Source organism: Hyla sarda, unplaced genomic scaffold, assembly GCF_029499605.1.
Source record: "Hyla sarda isolate aHylSar1 unplaced genomic scaffold, aHylSar1.hap1 scaffold_1461, whole genome shotgun sequence".
Taxonomy (NCBI): Eukaryota; Metazoa; Chordata; class Amphibia; order Anura; family Hylidae; genus Hyla; species Hyla sarda.
In genome coordinates, this window is record NW_026608092.1 from 1 (window position 1) to 10,058 (window position 10,058).

At 46.3% G+C, this 10,058-nt stretch overlaps 5 non-coding genes across 5 annotated transcripts; all 5 read right to left on the minus strand.

Moving 5' to 3' along the window:
- Positions 1-466: 466 nt before the first annotated feature.
- Positions 467-658, minus strand: LOC130308107 (U2 spliceosomal RNA). The gene has a single exon (XR_008857158.1). It is a non-coding gene; the product is annotated as a U2 spliceosomal RNA (small nuclear RNA).
- Positions 659-2,760: 2,102 nt separating this feature from the next.
- LOC130308110 (U2 spliceosomal RNA) lies at positions 2,761-2,952 on the minus strand. Its single transcript, XR_008857161.1, has one exon. It is a non-coding gene; the product is annotated as a U2 spliceosomal RNA (small nuclear RNA).
- Positions 2,953-5,042: 2,090 nt separating this feature from the next.
- On the minus strand, positions 5,043-5,233 carry LOC130308087 (U2 spliceosomal RNA). Its single transcript, XR_008857138.1, has one exon. It is a non-coding gene; the product is annotated as a U2 spliceosomal RNA (small nuclear RNA).
- Positions 5,234-7,333: 2,100 nt separating this feature from the next.
- On the minus strand, positions 7,334-7,524 carry LOC130308098 (U2 spliceosomal RNA). Its single transcript, XR_008857149.1, has one exon. It is a non-coding gene; the product is annotated as a U2 spliceosomal RNA (small nuclear RNA).
- Positions 7,525-9,617: 2,093 nt separating this feature from the next.
- LOC130308109 (U2 spliceosomal RNA) lies at positions 9,618-9,808 on the minus strand. The gene has a single exon (XR_008857160.1). It is a non-coding gene; the product is annotated as a U2 spliceosomal RNA (small nuclear RNA).
- Positions 9,809-10,058: the final 250 nt, after the last annotated feature.

Genomic DNA, 10,058 nt, shown 5'->3' on the forward strand with positions numbered 1-10,058 from the left:
GTTATGTTACATAGTTACATAGTTAGTACGGTCGAAAAAAGACATATGTCCATCAAGTTCAACCAGGGAATTAAGGGGTAGGGGTGTGGCGCGATATTGGGGAAGGATGAGATTTTATATTTCTTCATAAGCATTAATCTTATTTTGTCAATTAGGAACATTCAGCACCCCACCCGCTATCAAGGCAGCTGCCTATCATGTCATGCCCTACCTGCACAGGTGTGCTGCCTACTCAAATGATCCAATTAAGGAGGCCATTTAGTCAGCAGCAGCAGAAGTCCTGTGCCTGGACGCTCCAACAGGGGCCAGACACAAGCAGAAGCAGAAGCAGCAGAAGCAGCAGCAGCACCACCTTTGTTTTTTGGCTGCAGCAGCAGCAGCAGCAAGGCCCACAGGGCTGGCTAGCTGGCTAGCCAGCAAGCAGGTAGCAATGAAAGTAGGAATCTTTCTTTTTAACCCTGTAAGGGGGTGGTGCACTGTACCCGAAGATACTGCCATATCGGGTCAATGCATAGGGCGACGGAAGCAAGCTTCGAAATCGGCCCCCCGTTCTCAAAAATCCATTTAATATATGGTCCCCAGATAGGGGACGTATCAGATATTAAACTGATAAGAACAGATACTACACTTGATCTTAGCCAAAAGGCCGAGAAGCGATAACCGTGAAAGGGGCGGGCCCAACAAGGTCCCCTTCATGGGCACTATCACTGCTTGCTGTCAGGGAGGCTGCCAGACAATTTTCCATGCACACTCTGGGCTGGGGGGCAGTCAACCACCAGTACACACAGCAGAACCTAAACCCATACCATTATTGCTAAGCAGCAAGACAGGGGCCCATTGCACTCCCACGGGGCCTTTTTAAATGCAATCCATAACCCGGATTTGCCAGGAACCCTTCTTACTCCTCCTACTTGCATGTGACACTGGGCTTAGGATCTGCATAGGAAACACACACACAAGCACACACCTACCTTTGTTGCCTGCAGATGCCTCCTTGGCTGTCCCCAAACGGTATCAAACCAACACCCACGGGAAGCTGTAAGCATAGAGGACATGCCTGCACCCCATTGGACTTACCTGTGTGGGTTAAATCCGGGTTATTTGACAACCTATGGCGGTGATGGTTCTGCTCAGGCAGAGCAGTGCTGATGCTCCTCATAAAGCTGTCGCTGCTGTGAAGGTTCTAGGTGACATCACAAATCCCTATGGTTACATACACAACAAAGCTGGGTTGTTGTTGTTTACACTCTGCAAGGCTGTGGAAGTGAGTGACATCATAGCACTGTAGTTCTGAGGGGTTCTAGATGGATGCAACAATCTCCTGTTGCTTCTATGAAGGCCATAATAGACGACATCACCAAACAGCTCCATAGTCACATACACAGCAAAGGAGAGATGTTGTTTACACCTAGTGATGTCCAGTGGTATTGAGTGACATCACAGCACAGTGCTAAGGCTCCTGGGCCTGGACACAGCAGCGGCTGCAATATCTCAACGGAGAATACGTTTATATATATGTGTGTGTGTGCGCGTATATATATATATATATATATATATATATATATATATATATATATTATATTTCTCCGCCGAAATCACTTTTAAACCCATTTCCACCTTTTTTTCCCTTCTCTTCCTCTTACTTTTTTTTTCACGTTTTTTTACGTTTTTCTCCTTTTCGCCTCTTTTCTGGGCGTATTATTCTTCTTTTTCTTCTTTTTTTTCGTCTAATGCATACCCCATCAGTGCAGCAATGCTTATTCAATACCGCCAGCAGATGGAGACACTGGGGGATAATTTTCTAAAGGATTTATACAGATTTTTCCTGTCTGAATTTGTCGCACAGAAAGTTGCAGGCCAAATATGTGTGACATTTCTGCGACTTTAGCTTCTAGAGCATTTTTACAACATTATACATAGGTGCTGAATACATAAAAAGCGACTGTTCAGCGACAGACAAGTCGCATCGGCTGAAAGTAGGCCAGAATGTCAGTCCATGTTGGAGCAGGTTTAGATACAGTCTAAAGCATAGATCTCAAAGTCTGTGCACAGAATTTAGCAAGGGCCTCGCACCTTCTGATGCATCAGGTAGGTGCACAATAGCATAGCCTAACCCTCTGTACTTTGGTCTATATTGATGCGGGACATAGACAGCCAGCTGATGACCAATCCATTAGTGCAATGGATGGCTGGAAGCATTTGTCTTTGCCTTTGCAATACCACAGAAGCAATGCATGGTCAATGTACAGCAATGACACACCTGTGTGAACAGCCAGGAGACCCCCCCCCCCATGTTATGTTACATAGTTACATAGTTAGTACGGTCGAAAAAAGACATATGTCCATCAAGTTCAACCAGGGAATTAAGGGGTAGGGGTGTGGCGCGATATTGGGGAAGGGATGAGATTTTATATTTCTTCATAAGCATTAATCTTATTTTGTCAATTAGGAACATTCAGCACCCACCCGCTATCAAGGCAGCTGCCTATCATGTCATGCCCTACCTGCACAGGTGTGCTGCCTACTCAAATGATCCAATTAAGGAGGCCATTTAGTCAGCAGCAGCAGAAGTCCTGTGCCTGGACGCTCCAACAGGGGCCAGACACAAGCAGAAGCAGAAGCAGCAGAAGCAGCAGCAGCACCACCTTTTGTTTTTTGGCTGCAGCAGCAGCAGCAGCAAGGCCCACAGGGCTGGCTAGCTGGCTAGCCAGCAAGCAGGTAGCAATGAAAGTAGGAATCTTTCTTTTTAACCCTGTAAGGGGGTGGTGCACTGTACCCGAAGATACTGCCATATCGGGTCAATGCATAGGGCGACGGAAGCAAGCTTCGAAATCGGCCCCCGTTCTCAAAAATCCATTTAATATATGGTCCCCAGATAGGGGACGTATCAGATATTAAACTGATAAGAACAGATACTACACTTGATCTTAGCCAAAAGGGCCGAGAAGCGATAACCGTGAAAGGGGCGGGCCAAACAAGGTCCCCTTCATGGGCACTATCACTGCTTGCTGTCAGGGAGGCTGCCAGACAATTTTCCATGCACACTCTGGGCTGGGGGGCAGTCAACCACCAGTACACACAGCAGAACCTAAACCCATACCATTATTGCTAAGCAGCAAGACAGGGGCCCATTGCACTCCCACGGGGCCTTTTTAAATGCAATCCATAACCCGGATTTGCCAGGAACCCTTCTTACTCCTCCTACTTGCATGTGACACTGGGCTTAGGATCTGCATAGGAAACACACACACAAGCACACACCTACCTTTGTTGCCTGCAGATGCCTCCTTGGCTGTCCCCAAACGGTATCAAACCAACACCCACGGGAAGCTGTAAGCATAGAGGACATGCCTGCACCCCATTGGACTTACCTGTGTGGGTTAAATCCGGGTTATTTGACAACCTATGGCGGTGATGGTTCTGCTCAGGCAGAGCAGTGCTGATGCTCCTCATAAAGCTGTCGCTGCTGTGAAGGTTCTAGGTGACATCACAAATCCCTATGGTTACATACACAACAAAGCTGGGTTGTTGTTGTTTACACTCTGCAAGGCCTGTGGAAGTGAGTGACATCATAGCACTGTAGTTCTGAGGGTTCTAGATGGATGCAACAATCTCCTGTTGCTTCTATGAAGGCCATAATAGACGACATCACCAAACAGCTCCATAGTCACATACACAGCAAAGGAGAGATGTTGTTTACACCTAGTGATGTCAGTGGTATTGAGTGACATCACAGCACAGTGCTAAGGCTCCTGGGCCTGGACACAGCAGCGGCTGCAATATCTCAACGGAGAATACGTTTATATATATGTGTGTGTGTGCGCGTATATATATATATATATATATATATATATATATATATATATTTCTCCGCCGAAATCACTTTTAAACCCATTTCCACCTTTTTTTCCCTTCTCTTCCTCTTACTTTTTTTTCACGTTTTTTTACGTTTTTCTCCTTTTCGCCTCTTTTCTGGGCGTATTATTCTTCTTTTTCTTCTTTTTTTTCGTCTAATGCATACCCCATCAGTGCAGCAATGCTTATTCAATACCGCCAGCAGATGGAGACACTGGGGGATAATTTTCTAAGGATTTATACTGATTTTTCCTGTCTGAATTTGTCGCACAGAAAGTTGCAGGCCAAATATGTGTGACATTTCTGCGACTTTAGCTTCTAGAGCATTTTTACAACATTATACATAGGTGCTGAATACATAAAAAGCGACTGTTCAGCGACAGACAAGTCGCATCGGCTGAAAGTAGGCCAGAATGTCAGTCCATGTTGGAGCAGGTTTAGATACAGTCTAAAGCATAGATCTCAAAGTCTGTGCACAGAATTTAGCAAGGGCCTCGCACCTTCTGATGCATCAGGTAGGTGCACAATAGCATAGCCTAACCCTCTGTACTTTGGTCTATATTGATGCGGGACATAGACAGCCAGCTGATGACCAATCCATTAGTGCAATGGATGGCTGGAAGCATTTGTCTTTGCCTTTGCAATACCACAGAAGCAATGCATGGTCAATGTACAGCAATGACACACCTGTGTGAACAGCCAGGAGACCCCCCCCCCCATGTTATGTTACATAGTTACATAGTTAGTACGGTCGAAAAAAGACATATGTCCATCAAGTTCAACCAGGGAATTAAGGGGTAGGGGTGTGGCGCGATATTGGGGAAGGGATGAGATTTTATATTTCTTCATAAGCATTAATCTTATTTTGTCAATTAGGAACATTCAGCACCCACCCGCTATCAAGGCAGCTGCCTATCATGTCATGCCCTACCTGCACAGGTGTGCTGCCTACTCAAATGATCCAATTAAGGAGGCCATTTAGTCAGCAGCAGCAGAAGTCCTGTGCCTGGACGCTCCAACAGGGGCCAGACACAAGCAGAAGCAGAAGCAGCAGAAGCAGCAGCAGCACCACCTTTTGTTTTTTGGCTGCAGCAGCAGCAGCAGCAAGGCCCACAGGGCTGGCTAGCTGGCTAGCCAGCAAGCAGGTAGCAATGAAAGTAGGAATCTTTCTTTTTAACCCTGTAAGGGGGTGGTGCACTGTACCCGAAGATACTGCCATATCGGGTCAATGCATAGGGCGACGGAAGCAAGCTTCGAAATCGGCCCCCGTTCTCAAAAATCCATTTAATATATGGTCCCCAGATAGGGGACGTATCAGATATTAAACTGATAAGAACAGATACTACACTTGATCTTAGCCAAAAGGCCGAGAAGCGATAACCGTGAAAGGGGCGGGCCCAACAAGGTCCCCTTCATGGGCACTATCACTGCTTGCTGTCAGGGAGGCTGCCAGACAATTTTCCATGCACACTCTGGGCTGGGGGGCAGTCAACCACCAGTACACACAGCAGAACCTAAACCCATACCATTATTGCTAAGCAGCAAGACAGGGGCCCATTGCACTCCCACGGGGCCTTTTTAAATGCAATCCATAACCCGGATTTGCCAGGAACCCTTCTTACTCCTCCTACTTGCATGTGACACTGGGCTTAGGATCTGCATAGGAAACACACACACAAGCACACACCTACCTTTGTTGCCTGCAGATGCCTCCTTGGCTGTCCCCAAACGGTATCAAACCAACACCCACGGGAAGCTGTAAGCATAGAGGACATGCCTGCACCCCATTGGACTTACCTGTGTGGGTTAAATCCGGGTTATTTGACAACCTATGGCGGTGATGGTTCTGCTCAGGCAGAGCAGTGCTGATGCTCCTCATAAAGCTGTCGCTGCTGTGAAGGTTCTAGGTGACATCACAAATCCCTATGGTTACATACACAACAAAGCTGGGTTGTTGTTGTTTACACTCTGCAAGGCCTGTGGAAGTGAGTGACATCATAGCACTGTAGTTCTGAGGGTTCTAGATGGATGCAACAATCTCCTGTTGCTTCTATGAAGGCCATAATAGACGACATCACCAAACAGCTCCATAGTCACATACACAGCAAAGGAGAGATGTTGTTTACACCTAGTGATGTCAGTGGTATTGAGTGACATCACAGCACAGTGCTAAGGCTCCTGGGCCTGGACACAGCAGCGGCTGCAATATCTCAACGGAGAATACGTTTATATATATGTGTGTGTGTGCGCGTATATATATATATATATATATATATATATATATATATATATATATATATATTTCTCCGCCGAAATCACTTTTAAACCCATTTCCACCTTTTTTTCCCTTCTCTTCCTCTTACTTTTTTTTCACGTTTTTTTACGTTTTTCTCCTTTTCGCCTCTTTTCTGGGCGTATTATTCTTCTTTTTCTTCTTTTTTTTCGTCTAATGCATACCCCATCAGTGCAGCAATGCTTATTCAATACCGCCAGCAGATGGAGACACTGGGGGATAATTTTCTAAGGATTTATACTGATTTTTCCTGTCTGAATTTGTCGCACAGAAAGTTGCAGGCCAAATATGTGTGACATTTCTGCGACTTTAGCTTCTAGAGCATTTTTACAACATTATACATAGGTGCTGAATACATAAAAAGCGACTGTTCAGCGACAGACAAGTCGCATCGGCTGAAAGTAGGCCAGAATGTCAGTCCATGTTGGAGCAGGTTTAGATACAGTCTAAAGCATAGATCTCAAAGTCTGTGCACAGAATTTAGCAAGGGCCTCGCACCTTCTGATGCATCAGGTAGGTGCACAATAGCATAGCCTAACCCTCTGTACTTTGGTCTATATTGATGCGGGACATAGACAGCCAGCTGATGACCAATCCATTAGTGCAATGGATGGCTGGAAGCATTTGTCTTTGCCTTTGCAATACCACAGAAGCAATGCATGGTCAATGTACAGCAATGACACACCTGTGTGAACAGCCAGGAGACCCCCCCCCCCATGTTATGTTACATAGTTACATAGTTAGTACGGTCGAAAAAAGACATATGTCCATCAAGTTCAACCAGGGAATTAAGGGGTAGGGGTGTGGCGCGATATTGGGGAAGGGATGAGATTTTATATTTCTTCATAAGCATTAATCTTATTTTGTCAATTAGGAACATTCAGCACCCACCCGCTATCAAGGCAGCTGCCTATCATGTCATGCCCTACCTGCACAGGTGTGCTGCCTACTCAAATGATCCAATTAAGGAGGCCATTTAGTCAGCAGCAGCAGAAGTCCTGTGCCTGGACGCTCCAACAGGGGCCAGACACAAGCAGAAGCAGAAGCAGCAGAAGCAGCAGCAGCACCACCTTTTGTTTTTTGGCTGCAGCAGCAGCAGCAGCAAGGCCCACAGGGCTGGCTAGCTGGCTAGCCAGCAAGCAGGTAGCAATGAAAGTAGGAATCTTTCTTTTTAACCCTGTAAGGGGGTGGTGCACTGTACCCGAAGATACTGCCATATCGGGTCAATGCATAGGGCGACGGAAGCAAGCTTCGAAATCGGCCCCCGTTCTCAAAAATCCATTTAATATATGGTCCCCAGATAGGGGACGTATCAGATATTAAACTGATAAGAACAGATACTACACTTGATCTTAGCCAAAAGGCCGAGAAGCGATAACCGTGAAAGGGGCGGGCCCAACAAGGTCCCCTTCATGGGCACTATCACTGCTTGCTGTCAGGGAGGCTGCCAGACAATTTTCCATGCACACTCTGGGCTGGGGGGCAGTCAACCACCAGTACACACAGCAGAACCTAAACCCATACCATTATTGCTAAGCAGCAAGACAGGGGCCCATTGCACTCCCACGGGGCCTTTTTAAATGCAATCCATAACCCGGATTTGCCAGGAACCCTTCTTACTCCTCCTACTTGCATGTGACACTGGGCTTAGGATCTGCATAGGAAACACACACACAAGCACACACCTACCTTTGTTGCCTGCAGATGCCTCCTTGGCTGTCCCCAAACGGTATCAAACCAACACCCACGGGAAGCTGTAAGCATAGAGGACATGCCTGCACCCCATTGGACTTACCTGTGTGGGTTAAATCCGGGTTATTTGACAACCTATGGCGGTGATGGTTCTGCTCAGGCAGAGCAGTGCTGATGCTCCTCATAAAGCTGTCGCTGCTGTGAAGGTTCTAGGTGACATCACAAATCCCTATGGTTACATACACAACAAAGCTGGGTTGTTGTTGTTTACACTCTGCAAGGCCTGTGGAAGTGAGTGACATCATAGCACTGTAGTTCTGAGGGTTCTAGATGGATGCAACAATCTCCTGTTGCTTCTATGAAGGCCATAATAGACGACATCACCAAACAGCTCCATAGTCACATACACAGCAAAGGAGAGATGTTGTTTACACCTAGTGATGTCAGTGGTATTGAGTGACATCACAGCACAGTGCTAAGGCTCCTGGGCCTGGACACAGCAGCGGCTGCAATATCTCAACGGAGAATACGTTTATATATATGTGTGTGTGTGCGCGTATATATATATATATATATATATATATATATATATATATATATATTTCTCCGCCGAAATCACTTTTAAACCCATTTCCACCTTTTTTTCCCTTCTCTTCCTCTTACTTTTTTTTCACGTTTTTTTACGTTTTTCTCCTTTTCGCCTCTTTTCTGGGCGTATTATTCTTCTTTTTCTTCTTTTTTTTCGTCTAATGCATACCCCATCAGTGCAGCAATGCTTATTCAATACCGCCAGCAGATGGAGACACTGGGGGATAATTTTCTAAGGATTTATACTGATTTTTCCTGTCTGAATTTGTCGCACAGAAAGTTGCAGGCCAAATATGTGTGACATTTCTGCGACTTTAGCTTCTAGAGCATTTTTACAACATTATACATAGGTGCTGAATACATAAAAAGCGACTGTTCAGCGACAGACAAGTCGCATCGGCTGAAAGTAGGCCAGAATGTCAGTCCATGTTGGAGCAGGTTTAGATACAGTCTAAAGCATAGATCTCAAAGTCTGTGCACAGAATTTAGCAAGGGCCTCGCACCTTCTGATGCATCAGGTAGGTGCACAATAGCATAGCCTAACCCTCTGTACTTTGGTCTATATTGATGCGGGACATAGACAGCCAGCTGATGACCAATCCATTAGTGCAATGGATGGCTGGAAGCATTTGTCTTTGCCTTTGCAATACCACAGAAGCAATGCATGGTCAATGTACAGCAATGACACACCTGTGTGAACAGCCAGGAGACCCCCCCCCCATGTTATGTTACATAGTTACATAGTTAGTACGGTCGAAAAAAGACATATGTCCATCAAGTTCAACCAGGGAATTAAGGGGTAGGGGTGTGGCGCGATATTGGGGAAGGGATGAGATTTTATATTTCTTCATAAGCATTAATCTTATTTTGTCAATTAGGAACATTCAGCACCCACCCGCTATCAAGGCAGCTGCCTATCATGTCATGCCCTACCTGCACAGGTGTGCTGCCTACTCAAATGATCCAATTAAGGAGGCCATTTAGTCAGCAGCAGCAGAAGTCCTGTGCCTGGACGCTCCAACAGGGGCCAGACACAAGCAGAAGCAGAAGCAGCAGAAGCAGCAGCAGCACCACCTTTTGTTTTTTGGCTGCAGCAGCAGCAGCAGCAAGGCCCACAGGGCTGGCTAGCTGGCTAGCCAGCAAGCAGGTAGCAATGAAAGTAGGAATCTTTCTTTTTAACCCTGTAAGGGGGTGGTGCACTGTACCCGAAGATACTGCCATATCGGGTCAATGCATAGGGCGACGGAAGCAAGCTTCGAAATCGGCCCCCGTTCTCAAAAATCCATTTAATATATGGTCCCCAGATAGGGGACGTATCAGATATTAAACTGATAAGAACAGATACTACACTTGATCTTAGCCAAAAGGCCGAGAAGCGATAACCGTGAAAGGGGCGGGCCCAACAAGGTCCCCTTCATGGGCACTATCACTGCTTGCTGTCAGGGAGGCTGCCAGACAATTTTCCATGCACACTCTGGGCTGGGGGGCAGTCAACCACCAGTACACACAGCAGAACCTAAACCCATACCATTATTGCTAAGCAGCAAGACAGGGGCCCATTGCACTCCCACGGGGCCTTTTTAAATGCAATCCATAACCCGGATTTGCCAGGAACCCTTCTTACTCCTCC